We start from the raw sequence: 25009 nt of genomic DNA, 5'->3' as shown, positions 1-25009 counted from the left end.
TGTTTGGTCTCTATACCAACTATGGCTATGCCCAGGCACACCAGAGAAGCGGAGAATTCTCCGTAAGGCCCAAGCACTGACATCTGCTGGCATACAGGGCCGGCAGCTGCTTGGGGTCCCCAGCCAGTGGCGTGTTGCTAATGGTGGCACACCATAGCTGCTATGGGGTCCGTGAGTCAAGGAGGCCACCCAGTGCCAGCGGAGCAGTGGGTGACGGGGCAGGAACCAGCTGCTGTGGCTAAAGCCTGTGCCCACTGCTAAAGAGAAATGAATGTTCACTGCTTCCCATGTCCATGGAGAGCAGTGAATATTCACTCTCTTTAGTAGCGGACACATGTGATCACTCAGCACCAGGAAGCCTGTGGCTGCAGCGATCACTGCCCGCTATTGAAGTTAAATGAATATTCACTGCTCTCCACTCCTATAGTCTCGGATTTGGGGAGCAATGAAAATTCCAGCAGCTGTCCTCAGCTTGTAAGCATTGCACGACATTACGCTCAGGCGCTGCTTACAAGCTGAAATCAGCTGCAGGCATCAGAACAGGACGCTGTGAGGAAGCTAAGGGAAAGGAAGTAGAATGGTATTAGTTTCTTTTTTTTTTTTTTTTTTTTTTTTGGGGGGGGGCCATGCTTGGCAGGATAGGGGTCACGCTTAGCAGTATGGGGCATGAGGGGGCCACGCTTAGCAGGAGAGAGATTCTCAGAATGGGGGAATATCGGTACAGAATTGACCACTTTTTTTTTTTTTTTTTTTTTGCTTCAATTTTTTTTTCCCATTTTTCTCCTCTAAAGTCTAGGTGCGTCTTATACCATATTTTTCAGACCATATCTGTGAGCGCGTGAGTACGTGGTGGCCATAATACTATAGAATATAATGCAGGCCAATACTATGTGGGGGGCTGTCGTATATTCTATGAGAGGGGCTACCCCAACCCCTGCTCTATCATGAAGAGGTGTACTACCTTGTATTATACTCTGATATTAGCGTGTTTTACAGCACAATTCATGGTCTTGTACTTATTTCTATGTAGCTACACAGTGGGCCCCAAGACTGATGTTCTCTGCTGGGGCCAAGCTGCTCCAGTTCCACACTGAAGACGGCCATCTTTGTTTAAATATTCTTTCTGAGGTACCTTTCTCATGGGTGATCAACCATTTATTTATTTATTTATTTATTTATTTTTTCTTCTTGGTTTCATTGCTGCTTACTTTCCATGCACACTGCTCCCACCCACATGTACTTGGAGGAAGCTCAGAGACCGCTTGATAACCTGAGATTTTATGCCAGGCTGCCCTCTGATCCCACACCCATCTTCTGGGGATCATTTTGGCAAATGAAAAAAGTACATATAGGCGGAAAACACTAGAACACCAACTTTCTACTTGCTGCCTAAAGTTCATAAGAACACCGATACCACCTGGTCACCCAATTGAGGCTAGTATAGGGAGTTTGAGCGAGCATAATACAATTATTGTATGACTTGAGTGGGTAAGAAGAGAAATGTAATCTATGCGATTATTTGTCCTTGCCACAGGTTGTATATTAGCCAAACTTCCCAGGAACTGAGAAAACGAGCCCTAAAGCATCTATCAACCATCCATTTGGCAGCCTTGGATGTCAAGAAGGGTAAGACCTTATCCCCTGTTGCTGTCCACTTCCTGACCAAACATGGTGGTAAATCCACTAATAAATCTCTTTTGGTCTACAAAGGATCGTTGGCAACGGGAGAGGTGATAGTTGCCGCAAACAATTGCTACAAGTGGAGTCAAGATGGATTTTCTATCTACACTCTGTTGCTCCCTCTGGACTCAATGAAGAACTTCTATTCACGGGGTTCCTGGACTAGCTAACTTGGACCATTGTGACTATGAGGATCCATCTCCATCGTTGATCTTCCTCCATTGGACTGTCAACTTTCATTGTATGTTTGTTATTCCATCTCCAGCACCTCAAAGTTGTGACCCACAAGTTAGGAGAATTGATTTTTTTTTTTTTTTTTTCTTATTCATGTTCCTATTTCTTTGGTACTTATGATTTTCGGGTCTCTTGCTTATTGGATCTGCTCTGGTGTAGTTGACCTATAAAACATTTGGTTTGGCTTTGATATTTCTAGGTTCCTTTTCTTCCCTTTGGGGACTAACCAGTTACCGGATCTATGTGGGGCCCATACTGGGCTTCCAGCTCAATTGGCCTCCATCTGTCTGGAATCATTGTCCCCTTACACAACATATATACTTACTTTAGGGTAACGTGATCATTAGGATTATTACTTCATTTTATTCCTTTGCACTCAAGGGTACCGCTTTGTCTCGCATACACCTGTCTACAACATCCATTACAGCAGGGTGGCCAGATGCTTGACAAGTGGCTTTCATATATCCGTTGCTTGTTGGCTATGCTCATCCCAGACACAAGTCCCTTGCTTATGGCGCATGTGCTGACCCCGACTGCACGTCATTTGGTATCCGCTGTACAGCTGTTCTTCAGCGCACCTGCTGACTCCGACCGTGTGTCATCAAAAATCAGCTGATCCTCTGATAACCTCCCACAGACGGCTTGCTTCCGCCACGGCTGCACACTACAGGACACACCGGTAATCATTTATTAATCTGGACTAACGTGCTAGCCGGTGTCGGCAACACATGTATGAATGTCAGCCCAGATTAATAATGAACTACCGGTATGTCGTGTGGGGTGCAGCCATGGCAGAAGAAAGCGGTCTGTGGGAGGTTACCAGAGGAAATATCACAAAAATACTAAAACACCGCATAGTCCAATGGGGTGCGGTGTTGCTTGGGTAGAGCATGGACTGCAAATGGACCCATATATAGTGCCCTCATGAAAAGTGTGGAGAGAATGCATAAACTCCAGCCCCATGTGTTGCTAACTCCGACTAGCACATTTCCCCTGATGAAGCGGTGCTCGCGGCGATACTCGTGGTGCTCTCCCCACTTACCTGGTCTCCGGAGCTACCGCTTACTATGGTATCATTCGCTCTGACCTTTTGATAGGCCTACGTTCTCTCATTGGGATGACCGTGTCATGTGTTTGGGCACTTTATCTACCCATATCCCCTCATCCTTTTTCTTCTCACCCACTGCAGGGATTGTCCTCTTGCATCCTAGCTTTTTGAACATGCCTTCCCATTGTGCCTCCTCCAGAGGTTTACTTTTGAGATGCGATTTTATAATTGGTGACCCCGTTCCCATGTGGTTTTTATCATGCATGTGCTGTAGTCTGAGGGCTTATTGTGGTTTGTTTGGTCACTATACCAACTATGGAGAATGCCCATCTTTGGTTTATTGTTCTTTCTGAGGTACCTCTCTCATGGGTGATCATCCATTTTTCCTATTTTCATTGCCTACAATTCCATTCACGCTGCTCCCTTTTATTTTCCATGATTGTGTCATTGTATTATACACGTTTACATGCTTTGCTATCCAGACCATCATGCACCCAGGGATGTGGATACATGGGGTTTTTTTTTTTTCCTTTTTTTTTTTTTTTTATTTATTTATTTATTTTTTTTGGTGTCAATAAAATTGCTTTTTTTCTTTTCTTTCTTGTATAACTGGTGTGCACATTGTATATGCATTGACCTTTCCTTCTCTCTAGTTTGCTTCACATGACCTCATGCATTATGCTGCACCCTTTTTGTCTTGCGTATATTGTAGCGCACCCTATTCTATGTTACCTGAGATCAGTGAGCTCCTCCTCTGTCTGCAGCCAATCACTGCCCTCATATCCATATAAAAGGGTTCAACCTGGAGATGATCAGAGCATCTTGATGCAGTGGAGGAATCAGACATGGCTGGGTTTGGCCAGGAGCTTGGTTTGCATGGTCAATTAGTATATCCATAAATAGTTTGATGCTATTGACTAAAGCTGGGATTGCAAGTGCGGCCATGAATGGGAGCAAGAGTTTGCAATATCACTTAAGGGGGTTTTACACATAGCGATATTGCTAGCAATATCGCTATGTGTGATACTTGCCTCCGACTGGCTCCCCCGCTGTCTGTCGCTGATTGCGCAGCTCCATTTCTCGTCGGGCGCTTCCTGCCGACGAGCGACGCGGGCGGGAGGACGTCATGGTCGCCGCGTCTGAATGGTAAGTAACGATCGCTGCATCGCTAGTGAAATCTGCCGGTTTGGCAGCTCACTAGCGATGCACCAGTGATCCTGACCGGGTCATATCGTGGTCAGGATCGCTGGTGCATCGTTAAATGTAAAGGGGCCTCTCGTGTTATATGCAAGCTTGTCTATTCCCCTCTGCAGGGGGTGCACCATGTGAACACTGCCTTATAAACATCCCTTTTTGTATATAGTTGTGTATTCAATGCTGCTTTGGGAGAGGGAGTGTAATGTATCTAGCTCACAAGTTGGAGGCACTCCATGAACAGCAACTTTCACTAAAAAAGTGGCTCAAAACGTGTACACAGGTTATGGCCGAAGCCTTTAATTACTGGCAATGATTAATTCTTGTGTCACTCCTAATAAATGTGCACCACTACTCTTGATCTATTATTCTATTTCTCTAGATGAGCTGAAGTCACAATCTCTGGTGATCACTGATGCTTAAATGGGCAGGAATGGACGACAAAATCAAATCCAAGGCCGGAATTGTGAGGTCTCACTGCGGAGAAAGAGGACACCCTACACCCAAGCACAGCTGACACTTTAGAGCTGTAATTTCAAGCCAACAAGTATCCAACTTCTCTTTACCATGAGGAGCTGGCAAAACGTCTGCATCTGTGAACCAAAGGTCCAGGTACGTTACCTCCAATAAAGAGCTGCAGGAGTGGGAAATGAGCTTGGGGTGAACTCTATGTGTTTATTTCTTAGCCCATACAAGAGGTTGGAAGTTGACCAGTGGACTTCAAAATGGAGGCATTGTTGGTCAAGTCATGTGTATGCTAGGCCAAAGTTGATTGAATTGGCCAAAGATTGTACTGCAACTGGCTCCAGTTAGTGATATCACCATTCCCATCCAAAGAGTCAGAGGGTAATAATTAGATACTGCTGGGCCTAGAGATGAGGACCTGCTATGGGTCAACAGAGGATATCTGGTATCGCCACTCCTTGATTTTCTTTACTTCTAGATACTGCAAAAACATTTCCATTGGTCTGTTGTCCAGTCAAGGTCTCCATGGCTGTTGGACCAGTTAATTTCTGTTGCCGGCATCCTGGGTCCTCTTACCTCGGGAGTGAAAACTGCTGGGATGGACTGGACCAGGGCAGTAGGAATCTTTTTCCTCAACTCTAGCTGGGCTCTATGGCAAATGTCTGCCTCAGAGTGACCAAATCCCTCTCTTCTTCCCCCAATATTAACTTGCTGCTCCTCACTTTCAAGCCCTTCCTACCAGTTTACACTTCAGACAGCATCCGGATCCTGCTCCTGATGATGCCTAGAGATGGAGAACCCAGAGTAGCGATACTGGGCACTTATTTACAGATCTTGGTCCCTCTCCTGCTGAGACTGCTGAATCCACCCCTGCTAATCTGCATACACTCTTCTCTTTGACTTGTTTTTTTTTTTTTGCCTTTTTATAGGTCTGGTTTCAAAATCTGAGGGCAAAAGCGAGGCTTCGAAATGTGATTTCAGAGAGGAAACCTTCACCATTAATAGAATGTTTCTGAAGACAAAGATGTACAACAACATTAGAACATTTTACAGCAGCCAACAATGGTAGCCAAGAAAATGAAGATCTTGAACAGAGTCACGTTTTCTTCCTCTACCGCCTTCCATGTGTTATCGTCCATATTCCTTATCCATCACTCCAGGTTCAGAATCGATCCAGTAATGTCTATTGGCAAAATGTGTCTTATGGCACAAACATGGTGGTGCAAAAACAAGTCTACAATGACGTAATTGGTATGGAGACCATTGACTTGACCGGAGGGTCTTCTCAGTTGGGAAAGTCTCATTTGGGATAAACAGGATATAGTCAGGGGTTGGGACAGTGATGGAGCCCCTGGATCCACAGTCACTATAGACCAGAAGTCTTCTAATAAACACAATGTGTATATACTCGCTCCAAACTAGACCCCAATGACATCTACAAGCCAAGCTCCTTCACCTCAGATTTGGGCATTAGTGACCAGCCTACTGACTAACGACAAGGTTCCATCAGGAAACCTAAGAAACCCTGCCACCATCTGATCTTGGCGATGGACTGCTGGATCCATAAGAAACTCATTCTAGGAAATGTAATGGGGGGGGGGGGGGGAGGAATTTTTTTAAATGCTAAGTTTTAACATTTCTAACTTGGGCTATTCATTTATTACATAATAGTATGTAATTGGTTAGGTGTAGATTTAACATCATTTTAATAAAGGTGACTGTACACAGTGTCCGCAGGTTGAGATTTTGGTATTAATGTAAAATGGAAAATCGTGTTTCTCAGAGGAACACAGTGCCAAGAGGATGCCATTCAGACACTACTACCTCCCCCCCCCCCCCCAATTGCAGTAGCTTTTTGACCCACATTTGAAGTTACACTCACAATATTTACTATGTGGCTCCCCATTTGTTTTTCTCATATCTTTTTATGCATATAAATGTTTTTGGATATATTGTTTAATAATCTACTTTGGATAATTAGTAGTAGTGGATTTGTGTCTTTATATGTTCTATGGTGTGAAATCTGCAGCAAATAAATGCAAGTAACTGGGCAAAAGCTGTGGATTTTTTTCGCTTTCTAAGGTTATGCAGGAAGTGTGGATGCAAAAACAACCACTCTTCTTCCAAAGCAGTTCCACACGACCTGCAGATTATCACAGTTCAGCCCCACTAACGTTAGTTTAGCTAGAACGTGTACCCCCAAAATATTAGGAAATGGGGAAGAGGTAAAATATAACTTTTTATTTAGTTATGCAATAAAAAAAACTACAAAATGACCTCATAAAGTGCCAGTGATTAATGTGCAAAAAAAAAATGCAACTTTTTAACCCAAATCAGTGTGTGGGTTTGCTTTCAGAAAAAAGCGTATACTCTTGTTTTAATTACAGCACAGCTTTTTGAATGAATGCCTGTTCGGTCCTTATATCAAAATGACCTTACCCTTATACACAAAGACTTGGATTGATGCATCTAATAGTGGTTTTACTATTTAATCTAGCAGGCCTATTCTCGATGCTCACATAAATGATACCGAATAGCTTTCATGCAGGCCCAGCCTGGAAGTGCAATGAGGGGACCGCTGCATATTCAGGTGCTATATTCCTCATATCACCAGAAAACACATTTGCACCTAACACAGGTATTCAGATCTTAGCGCCACTGGTATCCCTTTCATTTAAGAGAATAGAAAAAAATTGGAGTCTGGCTCAACAGGACTGGATTTTCCTTTTTTCCTTTTCATTTTTCAAAAGAAATTATATTGCATAAAAAAAAACATTCTCATGGTTGACATGACCCAGTTGATGCGTTTCGACTGCACTAAGCAGTCTTACTCATGACTAGGACTGCTTAGTGTAGTCGAAACGCATCGACTGAGTCATGTCAACCATGAAACTTTTTCTTTTATATGCGCTATAAATTCTTTTGGAAAAAGAGATAATCCAGTCCTGTTGAGCCGACCTCCATTATTTATTTTTTTTTCTATTCTCCTTGATGTGAGGCCGGTGTCTGAGCCCAGGTGGATGAGCATAGTACAACTTGCTGAGCTGGAATTAAGTTTTTATAATCCCTTTCATTTGTAGATCATTACAGCAAACAGAAAATGCATGTATATCACATATAGTGTAATATTAAAGTCAGAATAGTAATAAATGGAACGCTCTCACCGGGTATAAGGGGAATTTACCTTTTCCCTTCACCCATGACAGCACCACCTGAGAGAGGGATCCGCCCCGCCAGGACAGGAACCTACTGAGACATAAGGGGCGGCACCTCTCCCCCGCTTCAGTTGGGTTCCTGTCCTGGAAGGAATCCCACTGTAGCAGTGCCTGTCATGGGCGAAGAGAAAAGATAGAGACCCAGGCCCGTCCCGGCGCGGGAAGAACAGGTAGCATACCTGTAGCGCCGGCCGTCAGGTCCTGGAAGCGCAGTCCCCGGGGTCCCTGGGGCTCCGGGTTCGTGCGGGCGTGGATGGGATCCCGGTGGCTCCGGGAATCCCCCACCGCGCCGCCCTCCCCTCGCGCACGCCGCATCTCGATCCCCGTGGTAGGGGAGAGACGCTGGCGTCTTCCGGCTGCTGACGTCAGCGGCGCTTGGAATGCTGGGTGCACCGGCTGACGTCAGCAGAAGGCGACGGTGTAATGGCGCCGGGTGCGACGCCGGCCGGCTTTCTGAAGCGCTGGGCCGGCGGTCGCAGGGGGGAGGGGAGGAAGACGCTCACCAGGCGGAGGCATGCAATTTAAAAGGAGGAAGACAGCTGTAGATCGGTGGTGCAAAATGGAGTCCGAGCAGGAACGTTCAGCGTCCCTGCCTCCCTCACAGCCCTCTGGCAGAAAGCATGGAAGCCATTCAAGCAGCAGTCGCCCCAGCCGCAGGTCGGGGCACTCCTCAAAGTCCAAAGAGCGCGGGTCACGTGCTCCGACGCTGTCTCCAAGTCCGGTACCCTTGATTACGGGTGGTGAGTGATCTTCGTGAATGTTAGCAGTATATTAATAGGGGTTTTCTATTGTATGCTTCACCCTGTAGGAAAGGCCCAGAAAAGCGGGAAGCAAGAAGAACAATAGGGATTGTGCTATATGTAAATCTCCCACGGCAAGAGACTGGCAAAAAGATCTCTGTGCTTCGTGCATTCAGCGGACTATGGCGGAGGAAGTGCCTAGTTTCGCAGCCAATCTAATATCTGCCCTCAGGTCAGAAATGGAAGGCTCAATTAAGTCCTTATTGAAAAAAAGGAAAAAAAGCAGGAAGGATTTCCCTAATTCCCCCTCAGATTCCTCGTCAGTATCATCTCAGGCGGAAAAATCATCCTCCTCAGACTCCTCAGATAGTGACACAGGGGGTAAGCCATGTTTCCCTGTAGAAGATACAGATGCCCTCCTAAAGGCCATTAGAACCACAATGGGCCTACAGGAAGAAAGGGCGGCTAAAACCCTAGAGGACGTCATGTTTGGGGGGCTTCAGGAGAGGAAAAAACGAACCTTTCCAGTAAACGCGAAAATCCAGGCGCTCATTGAGAGAGTGGAAAAAGCCTGAAAAATCGGGGGCCCTTCCATCCGCCTCTAAGAGACGATACCCCTTTGAATACAAGGATACGGAGACATGGGACAAAGTCCCAAAAATAGATGCAGCGGTGTCCAGGTCTTCCAAAAGGTCTGCCCTGCCCTTGGAAGACGCAGGGGTTCTTAGAGACCCGCTGGACAAAAAAGCGGACTCATATTTGAGGCACGCATGGGAAGCGACAGCAGGAGGTCTAAAGCCGGCGATAGCGGGCACCTGCATGGCACGCTCCCTCATGATCTGGCTGCAGCAGTTAGAAGAGAAGCTGGCGTCAAGGGTCCCAAGAGAGAAGATCTTATCAGACATGTATCTCTTGCACGGGGCAGCGGCTTTTTTGGCAGATACCTCGGCGGACTCTATGCGATTGACAGCCAGAGCAGCGTCACTATCAAATGCTGCTAGACATGCGTTATGGCTTAAGGGCTGTCAAGGTGACCTTCAGTCCAAGGCCAAATTGTGCTCTCTCCCCTGCGATGGTCGATTCCTGTTCGGCAAGAACTTGGACGATATTCTGGAGAAAGCAGGCGATAAGAAAAAAGGCTTCCCCAGATTCCCTATGGATCAGAGGAGACAGCCCTTTCGGAGGGGGAGATTCAATAGAGGGCGTCCTCCCGCTGACAGAAGAAGATGGGAGGATAAAAGGAAGAAAGAATCGGGGTTTATGTTTGGTGGAGGCACCTCCACCTCAAAAAAGTCACCACAATGACGCCAGTATTCCAGTAGGAGGGAGATTGGCACTCTTTTTCCAGGCCTGGGAAAAGATCTCCTCCAATACCTGGATTCTGAGCATCCTAAAAGAAGGCCTGAAAGTCCCCTTTATTCGTCAGCCAAAACCTGTGGTCGTCATCACACCTATCAGGAAGATAACCGAGGAACAACTGGCCTTAGAAACAGAAATCCTGAGCCTGATGGACAAGCGGGTACTGTCCGTGGTGCCACGCTTACAGGAAGGAAAGGGGTTTTATTCACCCCTTTTTCTAATAAAAAAACCGGATCAGTCGTTCAGGACAATCCTAAATCTCAGACGCCTCAATCTATGGATAAGGAACCCGACCTTCAAGATGGAATCAGTAACTACGGCAGTGAAGCTGCTACATCAAGATTGCTTCATGGCCGTAGTCGATTTAAAGGATGCGTATTATCACATCCCTATCCATCCAGATTACCAGAAATACCTGAGGGTAGCGCTTTATATTCAGGGCACACTAAGGCACTTTCAGTTCAGGGCTCTTCCGTTTGGCATATCCATAGCCCCGAGGGTCTTCACCAAGGTCATAGCGGAAGTGACAGCTTTTCTCCGGATTCACGATACGGTCATAATACCATACCTGGACGATTTTCTTATAGTGGGCAGTTCAGAGGACCACTGTACAGCACAGTTGACTCAGGTGATCAACACCTTGCAAGAGTTGGGGTGGATAGTCAATTTCAAAAAATCAAAATTACAACCGCTAAAGAAACAGACCTTCCTAGGATTTATACTGGACTCAGAAAGGCAAGAGTGTCTGCTCCCAGAGTCCAAGATAGAGAAGGTGCAAAATCTGGCCTTGGCGGGCCGAAACCAACCATGTATGACATTAAGAAAAGCAATGTCCCTACTAGGTACCCTAACATCCTGTATTCCGGCGGTCAGGTGGGCTCAGTTTCACACCCGGCAACTCCAGGGGGAGATACTAAGAGCACAAAGATCGCTAAGAGGGCGTTTGGAAGGAAAGCTGGAGCTTTCCTTAAAAACCAGAGACTCTCTCAACTGGTGGTTGAACGAGACAAACCTGACCTTAGGAATACCATGGGACAGACAGGCGACAGATATAATTTTAACAGATGCAAGCTCCTCGGGGTGGGGGGCACACCTAAGGGGCCTCATAGGTCAGGGTTCCTGGACACCTCAAGAAAGGAAGGCATCCTCCAACCTGAGAGAACTGTGGGCAGTGGGCAAGGCCCTAAGCCACTTCATTCCGCTACTCCAGGGTCGAGATGTACGCATCATGTCAGACAACAAGGTAGCAGTGGCATACATCAACCACCAAGGAGGGACAAGATCACACTCCTTAATGGAAGCAGCAACAGACATTCTGAGCAGTGCAGAGGAACACCTACACTCTGTGACAGCCCTACACATAAAAGGGGCAGAAAACATAGAGGCAGATTTCCTGAGTCGCAATACCCTGAGGCAAGGAGAATGGACGCTAAACCGGTCCATTTTTCAAAAGATAATTCAGCTTTGGGGGGAACCGGTGATAGACCTCTTTGCAAACAAGCACAACAGGCAAACAGAAAGGTTCTGCTCTCTAAACCCGAGGGAAAATCCATGGGCAGTGGACTCGTTGCACATCCAGTGGAACTTCAGTCTGGCTTACGCGTTCCCCCCCCCCTCCAGTAGCTCTGATCCCAACTGTGGTAAGAAAAATCAGAAACGATCAAGCCAGGGTGATTCTAATAGCTCCATTTTGGCCAAAAAGGCCCTGGTTCGCTCTGCTATGGAAGATGTCCCTCTCCGATCCATGGGTTCTGCCAGAAATCCCGGACCTACTAGCTCAGGGTCCAATATTGCATGCTCAGGTCAAAGGATTCCATCTGACGGCGTGGAATTTGAAAGGTCGCTTTTAATGGATAGGGGGTTCTCCCCTGGGCTGGTGGCCACTCTGCTAAAAAGCAGGAAACCGGTGACTACTAACATCTACAGCAGAACATGGGATAAGTTCCTACAGTTCTTGGGTAAGCCGTTAGGAAAAGAACCCCCGATTAGTGCCATCCTAGAGTTCTTACAATCTGGGTTGCAGATGGGGTTAGCAGTAAACACACTTAAGGTTCAGGTGTCGGCACTAGGGGCGCTCTACAATTGCAAACTGGCATCAGATAGGTGGATAGCCAGATTTATTAAATCCTGCCATAGAACTAGGCCTATTCCAATACCAAGAATAGCCCCCTGGGATTTAAACCTGGTGTTAGAAGCCCTTACAAAAGATCTGTATGAGCCATTACATCAGCTACCCCTAAAGTTTTTGACCCTAAAAACGATCCTGTTAGTAGCCCTCACATCAGCCCGCAGGATAAGCGACTTACAGGCTCTCTCAGTAAATCCTCCTTATACGCAAGTCTTTCAGGATAGGGTAGTGTTAAGAACAGACCCCAGTTATCTGCCCAAGGTAGTATCAGATTTCCATCGGGGTCAGGAAATTGTCCTTCCATCCTTTTGCGAAAATCCAAAAAATCTGGGGGAGGAAAAATTCCATAATCTAGATGTTAAGAGAGCTCTTGTAGAATACATATCTGCCACTAGCCAGTGGAGGAGGTCACAGTCCCTATTCGTAGCTTTTCAGGGTGCCAGGAAAGGCTATGGGGTTTCAAAAGGGACTATTGCTAGATGGATTAGGGAAGCCATTAGTGTAGCCTATTCAGCTAGTGGTATCCCGATTCCTGACGGCATCAAGGCTCATTCCACCAGAGCCGTGGCGACCTCCTGGGCTGAAAAGGCAGAGGTATCAATCGAACAGATTTGTAAGGCCGCTACCTGGGCTTCACCTTCAACCTTCTTTAAGCACTATAGATTAAATCTATCCTCCTCTGCTGACTTAACCTTTGGTAGAAGGGTGCTGCAAGCGGTGGTCCCTCCCTAAGGTGTTTCGAAATCTCCAAAAATCTCTCAGGTGGTGCTGTCATGGGTGAAGGGAAAACCACCATGGTTACTTACCGGTAGCCGGTTTTTCCGGAACCCATGACAGCACCCGTACATTCCCCCCCTTTTTCACTATATGGGTGTGCACAATTAGTAGGGTGTTTTGAGTGTTGTGGTGTTGGATTAAACATGTAACTAACCGGGAAGTCCTCTCAATGCTCTGTAAGGCTAGTTTCACACTAGCGTTTAAACGACGCGCGCACGGCGCCGCTAAGCCACGCCCCCTGCCGGCTCCCTGCCCGCCCCTTCCTGTCAGCGCCTCCTCCGAGCGCACAGGGCTGCATGCGTTATGCGCACCCTATCTTTAGCATAGGGTGCGCAGGCCGTGCGCAACTATGAATGTAGCGTGCGCTGCGCATTTTTGGAGGTGCGCCGAACGCAGCATGTTGCATTTTGGCGCGCACGGCGCACATTCAAAAATGCGCAGCACACGCTACATTCATAGTTGCGCACGGCCTGCGCACCCTATACTAAAGATAGGGTGCGCATAACGCATGCAGCCCTGTGCGCTCGGAGGAGGCGCTGACAGGAAGGGGCGGGCAGGGAGCCGGCAGGGGGCGTGGCTTAGCGGCGCCGTGCGCGCGTCGTTTAAACGCTAGTGTGAAACTAGCCTTACCCAACTGAAGCGGGGGAGAGGTGCTGCCCCTTATGTCTCATTAGGTTCCTGTCCTGGCGGGGCGGATCCCTCTCTCAGGTGGTGCTGTCATGGGTTCCGGAAAAACCGGCTACCGGTAAGTAACCATGGTGGTTTTCCACCCAGCTCGCCATTCACCATCTGATGGCCATAGCCTCCATCCCGATGTGTTTCGTCAGTTAAGACTCATCAGGGGAGCCGCACCAAGGTGTGTGTATGCAGGGCTGCTGAGGTGCTACATTAGGCTGCTTCCATTTTTAATGGCGCTCTCCTCAGAAGAAGCATGCACTTCACTTCCGGTGAATGGAAAGCACAGCCGGGATTAAACTCTGCTTCCGGTTGCTGGAGCGCATACAGTATAACTGGCGCCGACACACACGCGTCACTTCTGGTGCACTTGTAGTAGGGGCCCGGACTGGGGGGTGGTCCACTGCTTACCACGACCGGACGATGCAAAGACGAGACGGAGGCAGAATTCAGTTGTAACAGATCCGGGTTTATTGGCCGTCCTCCTGACGACCTTAGCCATGCACCGCAGTTCCTTTACAGCTCTCTGCTTCCAGGCCTGGGTACCTTTCACCTTTCCTTTAGTCTTGATGACGTCTCTCATGGATCTTTCGCTGGGGCTGTCCTAGACCAATCTACCGCCAGCGCTTCACCTGCCCGAGGTCGTTGTCCAATCGGTACCCCCAGGGCCTCGTCTGTCCTGCGGTATGTCATGTCAGGGCCACCCCCCCTGACTGTCTTCCCCTGTCAGTCCCCTGGTCGAGCTCTTCACCGTTCTCCGTTTTCTGTCCTGAGTCTTCCTCTGCTGAGCTCCTCCCGGGACTAACCTAACCTCTGGAGCCCCAACCAGTCCTATTTATGCCCTCTCACTGGGAATTTCCCTCCTGGGTTCCTATCTGCCCGCCCCCCATGACTAAGCAGTTTCTATAGCGTAAGCTGATGTTAAGTTCTGAACTACACTCCCCCTGCCATCTTGTGGTCAAATCTCGGTACTGCACTCCCTTTTCTGTCTTTCCCTGCTGTTGCCTTTCTGTCATTGCCAATCCCTGTCTACAGTGCACACATCGTCCCCTCCTACTTCCAGTCAAGTCTGTCCATCAAGTCACCTTCCCCACACTCCCCCTTCCTTTGTCCATTGTCATCCCGACAATCGTACTCCCTTACCTACGTCGTCCTAAAGCTTGTCCACAGTCTGTTGTCGGACCGGTCGTTGGGCCAAACCCACCGCCCACGGGGGCTGAACCAAACCGGGAGCACCATGTTCCGAGCAGCCTATTGCTACTTGCCTGCGTGCACGCCACGTGATCACTTCTTTCAGGTTGGCGAGGTCCACCCGGACTACTCTACGGCATGTATCTCCCCTTCTGTTACCCTCTACTGTACGGAACGCCATGACTGAGGCCTTTCGCCTACCAGGTCATCGCTGGTGCCCGCCCATCCTTTTGGGGTGTCCGTGGTGTCGGGGACCTGACTGACGGACCACTGTCTGGTTCAATGTTCTTCGTCTCTTCGTCCTTCACTTAAGAGTCATGGTCGGCGTCTTCGTCACATCTACCTCGTACCCGGGACCTGTTACACACGCACTTTTTTTTGTTTTTGTTTTTTTTGTTACACACACTACTCATTAAATCAACTTTTAACATACCGTATATATGATTACCACTACTTTAACCCCTTTTTGCCATGAGACGTACTATCCCGTCAATGTGCCCTGGGACTTAATTCCCAGGGATGGGATAGTACGTCATAGCGATCAGCGGCGCCCATGTGGTGAGCGCCGCTGATCGCAGCCGGGTGTCAACTGATTATCACAGCTGACACCCGGCACAGTGATCTGTGATGTGACAGATCAGCAATCTGTCACAGGACAGTGATGTCCCACCTGGGACAATGTAATAAAGTTAAAAAAAAGTGTAAAAATAATTTTAAAAAAAATCGCTAAATTGGTAAATAAAAAAAATATTCCCCAATAAATTCATTTTTTTGAAAATAAAAAAATAACAAAAGTGCACATTAGGTATCGCTGCGTCCGTAACAACCCGCCCTATAAAACTGTCCCATTAGTTAACCCCTTTAGCGAACCCCTTAAAAAATGAAGCAAAAAATGATGATTATCATACCACTGAACAAATGGTGCAATAACGCGCGATCAAAAAGACGCATATAAATATCCATGGTATCGCTGAAAACGTCAGCTTGTCCCGCAAAAATCAAGCCACCATACAGAGTCATCCGCAAAAGAATAAAATTTATAGCTCGCAGAATAAAGTGATGCAAAAATAATTATTTTTTATATAAAATGGTTTTCATTGCTTAATTGTAAAACACTGGGCAAAACAGTCACTGAAAAAGACCAGGGTGTATGGGTGGACGACAAACTCACATTTAGTGGCCAGTGTCAGGCAGCTGCTGCAAAGGCAAATAAAATAATGGGATGCATTAAAAGAGGCATAGATGCTGATGAGGAGAACATAATTTTACCTCTATATAAGTCACTAGTGCGACCACACTTAGAATACTGTGTACAGTTCTGGTCTCCGGTGTATAAGAAAGACATAGCTGAACTGGAGCGGGTGCAGAGAAGAGCGACCAAGGTTATTAGGGAACTGGGGGGTCTGCAATACCAAGACAGGTTATTACACTTGGGGTTATTTAGTTTGGAGAATCGAAGGCTTAGGGGTGATCTTATTACAATGTATAAATATATGCGGGGACAGTACAAAGACCTTTCTAATGATCTTTTTACTCTTAGACCTGTGACGGGGACAAGGGGGCATCCTCTACGTCTGGAGGAAAGAAGGTTTAAGCATACTCACAGACGCGGATTCTTTACTGTAAGAGCAGTGAGACTATGGAGCTCTCTGCCATATGATGTTGTAATGAGTGATTCCCTACTAAAATTTAAGAAGGGCCTGGATGCCTTTCTTGGAAAGTATAATATTACAGGGTATATACACTAGTTTCCTCAATATTGCGTTGATCCAGGGAGCTAGTCTGATTGCCGTATGTGGAGTTGGGAAGGAATTTTTTTCCCCAATGTGAAGCTTACTGTTGCCACATGGGTTTTTTTTTGCCTTCCTCTGGATCAACATGTTAGGGCAAGTTAGGATAGGATATGGGTTGAACTAGATGGACTTAAAGTCTCCCTTCAACCTTAATAACTATGTAAAACATGAAAAAACCTACATGAGGTATCGCTGTAACCGTACTGACCCGAAGAATGAAACCGCTTTATCAATTTTACCGCATGCGGAACGGTGTAAACGCACTCCCCCCAAAAGAAATTCTTGAAACGCAGGTTTTTGTTCATTCTGCGTCCCAAAAATCGGAATAAAAAGCGATCAAAAAAGTCACGTGCCCGAAAATGGTACCAATAAAAACGTCAACTCGTCCCGCAAAAAATAAGACCTCACATGACTCGGTGGGTCAAAATACGGAAAAATTATAGCTCACAATATGTGGTGATGCAAAAACTATTTTTACAATTAAAAAGCGTCTTTTAGCGTGCGAGAGCTGCCAAAAATAAAAACCGCCATAAATAGTAAATCAAACCCCCCGTTATCACCCCCTTAATTAGGGAAAAATAATAAAATAAAAAAAAGTATTTAATTCCATTTTCCCGTTAGGGCTAGGGTTAGGGCTGAGATTAGGGTTAGGGCTGAGATTAGGGTTAGGGCTAGGGTTAGGGCTGAGATTAGGGTTAGGGGTGTGTTGGGTTAGGGTTGGAGTTAGAATTGGGGGGTTTCCACTGTTTGGGCACATCAGGGGCTCTCCAAATACAACATGGCATCTGATCTCAATTCCAGCCAATTCTGCGTTGAAAAAGTCAAATGGTGCTCCTTCCCTTCCAAGCTCTGCCATGCGCCCAAACAGTGTTTTACCCCCACATATAGGGTATCAGCATACTCAGGACAAATTGCAAAACAACTTTTGGGGTCCAATTTCTCCTGTTACCCTTAGGAAAATAAAAAATTGGGGGCAAAAATATCATTTTTGTGGAAAAAAAAAATTTTATTTTCACACCCAGGCGTTATAAACTTCTGTGAAGCACTTGGGGGTTCAAAGTGCTCACCACACATCTAGATAAGTTCCGTGGGGGGTCTAGTTTCCAAAATGGGGTCACTTGTGGGGAGTTTCAATAGTTTAGGTACATTAGGGGCTCTCCAAAGGCAACATGACACCTGCAGACCATTCCATCAAAGTCTTCATTCCAAAACGTCACTACTTCCCTTCCGAGCCCCAATGTGTGCCCATACAGTAGTTTTCTCCCACATATGGGGTATCAGCATACTCAGGACAAATTGGACAACAACTTTTGGGGTCCAATTTCTCCTGGTACCCTTGGCGAAAAAAAAAAAAGGGGACTAAAAGATGATGTTTGTTGAAAAAATACGATATTTATATTTTCACGCCCAGTCGTTATAAACTTCTGTGAAGCACTTGAGGGTTGAAAGTGCTCACCACACATCTAGATAAGTTCCTTGGGGGGTCTAGTTTCCAAAATGGTGTCATTTGTGGGGGGTTTCCATTGTTTTGGTACATCAGGGGCTTTCCAAACGCGACATGGTGTCCGATCTCAATTCCAGCCAAAAACGTCAAATGGCGCTGCTTCCCTTCCGAGCTCTGCCATGCGCCCAAATAGTGGTTTACCCCCACATGTGGGGTATCAGCACACTCAGGACAAATTGCACAATATCTTTTAGGGTCCTGTTACCCTTGGAAAAATAACAATTGAGGGTGAAAAGATCATTTTTGTGGAAAAAATATGATTTTTTAATTGTACGACTGTGTGTTATAAACTTCTGTGAAGCCCTTGTGGGTTCAAAGTTCTCAGCACATATCTAGATAAGTTCCTTTGGGGGGGTCTAGTTTCCAAAATGGGGTCACTTGTGGGGGGTTTCCACTGTTTAGGCTCTCCAAACGCGACATGGCGTCCGATCTGAATTCCAGACAATTTTGCATTGAAAAAGTCAAATGGCGCTCCTTCCCTTCTGAGGTCTGCCATTCGCTGAAACAGTGGTTCCCCCCACATATCAGGTATCAGCGTAATCAGGACAAATTGCACAATAACTTTTGCAGTCCAATTTCTCCTGTTACCCTTGGTAAAATAAAAAAAATTGAACCTGAAGTATTTTTTTTGTGAAAAAAAAGTTAAATGTTCATTTTTTTTTTTTTTTTTAAATATACTAAAAATTCCTGTGAAGCACCTAAAGGGTTAATAAACTTCTTGAATGTGGTTTTGTGCACCTTAAGGGGTGCAGTTTTTAGAATGGTGTCACTTTTGGGTATTTTCTATCATATAGACCCCTCAAAATGGCTTCAAATGTGATGTGGTCCATAAAAATAAAATGGTGTTGTAAAAATGAGAAATCGCTGATCAATTTTTTACCCTTATAACTTCCTAACAAAAAAAATTTTGGTTCCAAAATCGTGCTGATGTAAAGTAAACATGTGGGAAATGTTACTTATTAAGTTTTTTGTGTGCCGTATCTCTGATTTAAAGGCATAAAAATTCAAGTTTGGAAAATTGCCAAATTTTCAAAATTTTCACCAAATTTCTGTTTTTTTTCACAAACGCAAGTTATATAAATAAAATTTTACCACTAACATGAAGTACAATATGTCACGAGAAAACAATGTCAGAATCACCGGGATCCATGGAAGCTTTCCAGAGTTATAACCTCATAAAGGGACAGTGGTCAGAATTGTAAAAATTGGCTCGGTCATGAACGTGCAAACCACCCTTGGGGCTTAAGGGGTTAATAACAATAGGAGTTACTCAACCGAAGTAACCCCCCTCATTTTTTTTTTTTTCCCCTTTTCGTTCAACATAACATTTTCTCACAGCAGCTTTAAAACAGAATATAACTACTCCCCCTTCCTTTAGCATTAGTACTTCCTCCCCCACATCTCCGCTATGTCAGGAGAAAAGGTCAAACAACAGTGCAGCGAAATCCTGACAGTCCGGGCCATCTCCTGACAGCCAGTAGCAAGGGGCCCCACAGCCGTGGAGCTCCCGGGATGCAGGGAGTGGCCTTCAGGTTCAGCGATTACGGCTACCGCGTAGTAGCCGCGGGGACAGTACTCCTTGTAGTACGACACCAAGTTCCCCTCCCGCAAAGGTTGGCTGTGACGGATGGAAGTCACGTTGATGTATACCTTCTGGCCGGTTGTGAGGTCCCGAATGAACCCGTGTCCCTTCTCCAGGTTGGTGTACACAAGTCGCCCCGTAGATCGTGAAGCCATCATGCCAGCCTCCCCTCTCTCATAGAGCAGGTTCCAGACCTCCCTCCCTGGCCTTTTTCTTCTGTATGATCTCCGCGATCTAGACGGAGGGTCCGGTGTAGGCCTCGGAGTCCAGTGGGCGGGACACGGCCGGGGTTGAGAGCAGGGCAGAGGTGGCCGCAGATCCCAGCAGCCGCTGGGGACGGGCAGGAGCAGTAGTGGTTCCCAGCAGGTAGGCCGCAGAGCCCGACAAGCAGGCTGCAGCCGACTCCGGGGGTGACATAGATGTGGCCACGGGGCAGGCCGCAACCGGAGTCGTAGATGGGACCAGAGCGGCGGCAGGCTGCGGTGGATAGGCCACCGCCGCAAGATGGAATGTAGCAGGGACGGCCACCGGTGGGTTCCGCACCAGCGACACCAGACGTGGCGGCTCGGGGACGTGAACAGAGGCGCCGCAGAGCCCTCTGCAGCCGGGCCCACAGGAACGCAGGAGGCGGGGTGGAGGGGGCTAGAGGCTGAGCCGGGGGACCTCTCACCTTCCCCGGCGCCGCGGCCTCCGACAGGCCACCCCACGGCTCCTCCCGCAACCTCCGATCTTCACCCCGCCGTCCGACAGGGTTAGCCTCCAGGCTCGTGGGTCCCGCGGAGAGGCTCCCAGACTATGTCCTTGGTGGCTGCTCCCGCAGGGCCCACCGTCGCTCCTCCTCTCCGCTCGATGTCTGGGGGGCTGTCAATGGCTCCAGAAAGCAGGTCTCCCAGCGAGACTCGACCTCTTGACGCCGCCGCCATTCCAGGCGTCCAAGGCCACGGCAGCTGCAGCGTCGCACCCCGTCCGGTGTACAGCAGTCGAATGGCGCCAAACAGCCACAGCCGGCCTTCCCACTTGGGCCACCCTCGCTCCTGGGTGGGGCGATGGTCGGCTTTTTCACCCATCTTCCCAGGTCCAGTATGAGGGGGCGGCGGTCTCCAGTCTACACCGCTTCCCCCAAGGGTGAATTTGAGACAGCCCCAGTTCATCCAAAGCAGCGGCAAACACCTGGGCCTCTTCTCAACGTTGAAGTATCATAGCCATGTTGTCCGGCTTCTGGTACTGCCCCGGATCCTGAACCGAGTCTCAAATTTGTAATCCACAGGTGGGCAGCTCAAGTCCTTTTGGGTCCTGCAGGTGCAGGCCTGCCGCGGAAGATGCCGTATTACCTTTCTGTCATTGCCAATCCCTGTCTACAGTGCACACATCGTCCCCTCCTACTTCCAGTCATGTCTGTCCGTCAAGTCCCCTTCCCCACACACTCGCCCACATTTTCAATGCTTGCTTTTTCTCCTGGAGGTTACCAACTCCCGCTCATCATCATCATAAGCTAGTGCGACTTGCTCCTAAAGTGAATCGCTAAATGGACGCAAGTACTGAACAGAAGTAAGAAGATCAATATTCTGTTCGTGGCTTATAAAGCTTAGCACTGTATTCATAACAGGCACCATCACATAAGCTGTCACCAATGGAGGAGGCACAGACACAATCCACATAGAACATATCTAATATAGTGATGCCTATATAAAAAAAGGAAGGGGGGTACGTGACACGACAAATCCTCAAAGAAAGGCGGACGCCACAGAGGTGGCAAAATAAATCACAAATTGGGGGTAATATCCCTACATTTACCCTAGACTATACTTATCCCTACCTAGCGTGGAGGTTGGCACCCTAGAGATCCCAACATTTCCCAGCATTTATTAATAATGGGGGATATTTTATGGGAAAATCCTTCTCCTCCCATGAGCCGTAATAAGGGAAGATATCAGACATATGGCTCCAAAATTCACGGCAGGACGATCTGATCTTATGAGAAACGGGACATTGAGAAATGTGTCTTTGTTGCCCATAGCAACCAATCATAACGCAGCTTTCATTTCATATTCTGCTCTTGTATAATGGAAGCTGCTCTGTGATTGGTTGCTATGGGTGGTGAAGACTCATTAATGGCTTCCAGACCACCCATAGACTTTCATTGGCTGGTCCCGCTCCCACTCCCACTCCTGCAGTGATGTTCTAAATGTTGCTGTATAGGAGTGCGGCTACATGTGATTGTGTATCGGTAGAAGCGGGTATCCGACTGTCACAGCCAGAATCCCCATAGAGAAGGCACAAATGTCTTATTACTGTCTCTGCCTTCTCCATCACTGTATACACGGCATTCAAGAAGCTCTATGTATGTGGTAATAATCGCTGACAGCGTTTCCTCGTCCATGCACAGCAGTGTGTGATCGCTGCATATAAGGAGGGAGCAGGAGCTGCTGGGTCTTAGAACACCTGGACGCTGCATTTCCTCTGTAACTGGGGCAAATACACCAGCCCGGTAACAAGAGAAATAAGAGAAAATTGAAATATTTCAATGTCCCATCCACGGTCTTGTGACTTCATGGAAGGGCACAATGTGTAAAAATAAATAAAAATAAAAGTACTATTGTCAGTCCAAATCACTGCTGCTAGCCTAGCTCCTATAAAAATATTTGTTACAGAATGGGGAACTAATTCTTAAATGTATTTTAATTGTCCTATGTGGTCAGTAAGAAAAATGGGGACTAAGAACCTTGTTTCCCTTAATTTCCACCAATACTGCAGACAATTTTGGCAGTGACATAAATAGAGTCCAATGCAACATGAGAATATGACCGTGACTTAACCCCTTAGTGACAAGGCCAAATTTTTTAAATCTGACCAGTGTCTCCATTCTGTGGTAATACTGTGGCGCCCCCAGGAGTATGGTCGCCACAGTGGCATTGCCTTCCTCTAGGGAGGGTGATGTCAGGCTTGGAGGCAATGAAGGGTCTCTCTAGCAGTTAACCATGTCATGCAACACAGTTCTCACTCCAGGCCAGCAGAGGGAGCTCTGAACCAGAATTGGGGGAGGCGTGCTCTCTGAGGGCCAGGAAGGGATATAGTCGGTTAGTGTGAGGAGGGCAACGAGTGTAGACGTGTGGAGAGAAGCTGGAGGTTGAGCTGAGGATAGAGAGCTCCCTCCCAGTGACAGCGCATGATCTGGAGCCTGGTCTCCAGTGTTGTATGGATACTGAAGGTCCTGCAACAGAAACCAGAGGAGTAGGAAGCTGTAAATGCTCTATTCCCACCTAAGACTCAGAGGCACAACAGCAACGGGTGGGCCAAGAGAGATAGAGGGCTACAGCTGTCTGCCATATGAGGTAGTTCTAAAAGAAGATAAGAAGGAGGAACTTCAGTGTTACACAGTGCTGCATGTACCTCAACTAAGCGCTAGGAAGGAGACTACACAACCCATCTGAGAGAGAGATTCCTGAGTTGCTTCTGGAGCGCCCCACCAGGGCCTAACGCGGTACTCGGTACCGGGCCCGTTGATCTCAATGGGAGTTGTCACGGAAGCTGTGACCCGGTCCGTGGCCCTGGGGCTCCATGGCAAAAAGGGGGATGAATGAACAATGAAATAGAGTTTATGTATAGTTCGTGACGCCACCTGTGGTGTTCGGCAAGTGAGGTGTTAGGCCGACGCTGCATGCAGATCCTCTGGGACTGGTGGTAGGTTGCAGCCAAGATGGTGAAGCTCCCCACAGGTGGAGCTGTAGTCCCAGGGCAGTGAAGATGTAGCAATGGAGGAGAGGCACAGGCGGTGTAGAGACTGGTACCCAGATGTAGTAGTGCGGGGTGTAGTGGTGCGGGAATAAGTGGAGGACACCAGGGCATGCAGTTCCAATGCTTTACTCACAGTCTGCAGTTCACACAGATGCCTGCCTCCGTGCTGTGTCCTCCGGGTCCTTGGCTCAGTCAACCTCCAGGCAAGATAGGATGCTCCCTTCCAACACTCCGCCAACATGTACCTTTCCGAACGTCTCCTCTATAGCGCCTTTAAGTGAAGTACTCCTAGTACTGAGTTACACTTGAGTGCCTCCTGACAGATGTTCCCAAGAACTCTTCTTGTACAGCAGACAGCTGTAGCCTGCTTCGGGGACTCCTTACTCCTGAGTCCCAGCTCACTATCCAAGTTGCTGTTGGGTCCCAAGCCTTAGATGGGAGTAGTGCATTTACAGCCCACTACTCCACCGGTGTCTGCTGCAGAACCATTAGTGTCCATACAACCTCGGGGACCGGGCCCCGGCCTTGCGCTTAGAACTTCTAGGCAGGGTTCTCTCCTAACCCACGTCCTCTGTCCCCTTTTACTCCTACGTTCCGTACTAGTCTCTCCTTCTTATGGAAGCTCAGGCTTCAGTTCAATGTCTTTCTCCTTCTTTCCTTTCCCATGCCAGCAGACCCAGGTCACTGAGATCTGCTGCAGCACCTCCTTCCTCCATCCCTCTCTTAGGGATCTTCTCTCCTCACTCCTCTGAGTGACTCCCCGACTGACTTGACCTTAAGTCCTATACCTTCCCACTCTTATGTATTCTAAACTCCACCCACCTCCCAGCACGTTTCGTGTTTCCAAGCAGGGAACCACCAAAGGTGTTCTGCTACTCTCTAAGCAAGGAGCCGCAATGTGGCTTTGCTACACTACTTTGTGGTGAGGGGTGCAGGTGTTGGAACGTGGTAAGGAGTTCCCACCTTAGCTGGATGGTGGGGCACCACACCTCAGGAGGAGGTGCAGTACCTCTGTGGCAACTGAAGCCTCATGGGCGCCACACTTCCAGGCTATCCTGCTCCTGTGCCATCTGTAATCGAGACCCTGGACTGCATTTGCCAAGTAAAGGTAAAGAAACTGCACCCTGTTGTGTCCTTGCCTTCTTCCTACAAACTCTCCGGCACTGCTACATCCCTGTGCCGTACACTGCACTGCCAACACCTATCTACACTGCCCTGGGACTACAGCCCTGCCTGTGGAGGGCTATAACATCACTGCTGCACCACACCATCTGTCCCAGAGGATCTGTCTGCAGCGTCGGCTTAACATCTTCATTGCCGAACACCACAGGTGGCGTAACGAATCACTTATAAACTTTATTCCCATCACTCAATCCCCTTTTACATGGGCGCCCAGGGCCATGGACCAGGTCACCGCTGCTGTGACATTCCCCTCTGAAGGACTGGCCCGGTACCGACTACCCCCACAGCCCTGGGAGGGCGACCCAATACCTCTGGAACGCTTCTCTAGATCCCAGTGATTTTTTCTGCCCCGTTACACATAACGATGTCCCAGCGACCCCACCAACGATACGACGTGGATGGGATCGCTGGGACATCGTTAGGCTGATCGCTGGTGACCTGTCATATAGACAGCCCCTCCAGCGATCAGGACCAGCGAGCAAGCTGGTATCCAATGTAAACATCGGG

General features: G+C 47.8%; 1 long non-coding RNA gene across 1 annotated transcript; it reads left to right on the top strand.

The window, feature by feature from the left end:
* Positions 1–645: 645 nt before the first annotated feature.
* Positions 646–6677, top strand: LOC141060106 (uncharacterized). Its single transcript, XR_012222663.1, has 4 exons — positions 646–1626; positions 1711–1921; positions 4539–4768; positions 5551–6677. It is a non-coding gene; the product is annotated as an uncharacterized lncRNA (long non-coding RNA).
* The last annotated feature ends 18332 nt before the right edge of the window (positions 6678–25009 follow it).

This window comes from Dendrobates tinctorius, unplaced genomic scaffold, assembly GCF_039654945.1.
Source record: "Dendrobates tinctorius isolate UK_male_01 unplaced genomic scaffold, ASM3965494v1 ptg000232l, whole genome shotgun sequence".
Lineage (NCBI taxonomy): Eukaryota > Metazoa > Chordata > Amphibia > Anura > Dendrobatidae > Dendrobates > Dendrobates tinctorius.
The sequence above is the reverse complement of the archived record's forward strand: the minus strand, read 5'-3'. Positions and strand labels throughout refer to the sequence as shown.